This window comes from Grammomys surdaster, unplaced genomic scaffold (assembly GCF_004785775.1).
Source record: "Grammomys surdaster isolate TR1022 unplaced genomic scaffold, NIH_TR_1.0 317, whole genome shotgun sequence".
Taxonomy (NCBI): domain Eukaryota; kingdom Metazoa; phylum Chordata; class Mammalia; order Rodentia; family Muridae; genus Grammomys; species Grammomys surdaster.
Window position 1 is genome coordinate 1,990,571 of NW_021604736.1, and position 2,430 is coordinate 1,993,000.

Consider the following 2,430-nt stretch of genomic DNA (forward strand, 5'->3'; position numbering starts at 1 on the left):
CACAGGAATGCATGAGCCAAATACAGGGGAACCCAATAAAACTATTTTTCTTGACATACAGAAGAACAAATCATAATGTTAATTGCCAGAGATGTCCTAGGCACTGGGACAAAAAGACCAGTAAGATTGGGACCCCACCATTAAAGAGCACTGGGAAGATAGAATAACAGAAGATCAAGGCTGGGGTGCAGATGGCTGGAAAGGGGGTTACATGGGCAATGGTTCAGGATGCAGTCTTCTGAGAGTGGTCCAGTGGGAAACAAGTGCATGGCATCAGGAGAAATTCCAGAAAGATCTACAGCTTGCTGGTGAGAGGGTTTGTTACTCAGCCTCCTGGGTTTCAGTTTTCTTGTCTGTAAAATGAAAAGAGTTGTGGCTACATGGCTCCTGCTCTTGCTAGTTGTGGGATTGGGCCAGTGTTTCTATGTCTCTGAGTCCACTCTCATGTCTATAAGAAGTTAGTAATGGAGCTTTTACCTCTCAAGGCTACCACAAAGACTGAGTCAACATGGGGAAAATGCTTATAGATAGTGGGCCACTTACCTGAGTGTGAATGTGCCAAAACCTTAGCAACAGGAAAAGGTATCTGAACATCTGATGATCAAAAATTAATCAGAGGCAATATGTAGTGAGCCCAAAGTGTTCTGGTGGTCAGATCCTACATCTTTGGCTTTACCACATTCTTGGTGCTGAGCACAGGTCACCTGAGGTTTGCCATCATGCCCTCATTGTGTCAATAAACTCTTCCTGTAGCATCTTAATTCAGATTCAAGACTATCGTATGTTGTAAACTGTAGTTTTTTTAAAAAAAATGTACACACAAAGTTTCCATTCTTATAGAAGCATCAGTTAATTATGAAAAGTAAAGTATTTTAAATAATTTTCTATCATCATTTTTTTACTATTTTGTGTCCCAATTAGTCTTTGTATTGTATTATGTTAGAACATATGATTTAAAAAAAATGCAGTTTGTAAATGGAGAGAACCTCAAAGCATTTTGAATAAAACCAGAGACAAGACAAGGCTGACCACTCACTCCATATCTATTCAAAATAGTACTTGAAGTTCTAACCAGAGCAATAAAACAACTAAAGGATATCAAGGGGATATAGATTAGAAATATAAGTTAGAAAGTCAAAGTATCACTATTCTCAGATGATATAATAGTGTACAGAAGCAACCCAAAAAATTCTACGAGAAAACTTCTACAGCTGATAAACACCTTCAGCAAAGTGGCCAGATACAAAATTAACTTAGAGAAATCAGTAGCCCTCCTTTATACAAATGATAAATGGGCTGATAAAGAAATTAGGGAAACAACACTCTTTATAATAGCCAGAAATAGTATAAAATATCTTGGTGTAAGTCTAACCAAGCAAGTGAAAAAAATCTGTGTGTCAAGAACTTCAAGTCTGTGAAGAAAGAAAGTAATTGAAGAAGATAATAGAAGATAGCAAGATATCCCATGTTCATGGATAGGTAGAATTAACATAGTGAAAATGGCCATCTTACCAAAAGCAATCTACAGATTTAATGCAATCCCCATCAAAATTCCAACACAATTTTTATAGACTTTGAAAGAGAAATTCTCAACTTCATATGGAACAACAACAACTACCACCACCCCAGGATAGCCAATACAGTCCTAAACAAGAAAAGAATTTTAGGAGAAATCATCATCCCTGACCTCAAGTGTACTACAGAGCAGTAGTGTTAAAAAGCTGCATGCTATTGGTGCAGAAACAGACTCATTGATAAATGGAATTGAATTAAACACCCAAAAATAAACTCACACACCTATGGATACTTAATTTTTGATGAAGAAGCCAAAACCATATGATGGAAAAATGAATGCATCTTTAATAAGTGATGCTGGACTAACTGGATGTCTACTTGTAGAAGAATGAAAATAGATTTATGTGTATCACCCTGCACAAAACTGAAGTCCAAGTGGATCAAGAACCTCAACACAAAACCAGATACAGTAAATCTCATAGAAGAGAAAGTGGGAAATAGCTTTGAACACATTGGTACAGGAGACAATTTCCTGAACAGAACACCAATGGCTCAGGCTCTAAGACCAACCTCATGAAACTGTAGAGCTTCTGTAAGGCAAAAAACACTGTCAATAGGAAAAATGGGCAACCTACAGATTGGGAAAAGATCTTCACCAACTCTACATCTGACAGAGGGCTAATATCCAAAATTTCCAAAGAACCCATAAAGTTGGACACCTACAACCCAAATAACTCAATTAAAAATGGGGTACAGAATTAAACAGAGAATTCTCAACAGAGGAATCTTGAATGGCCAAGAAGCACTTAAAGAGATGTTCAAAATCCTTAGTCATCAGAGAAATGCAAATCAAACAGCTCTGAAGTTCCATCTTACACCCATCAGAATGCTAAGATCAAAAACTCAAAAGACAGA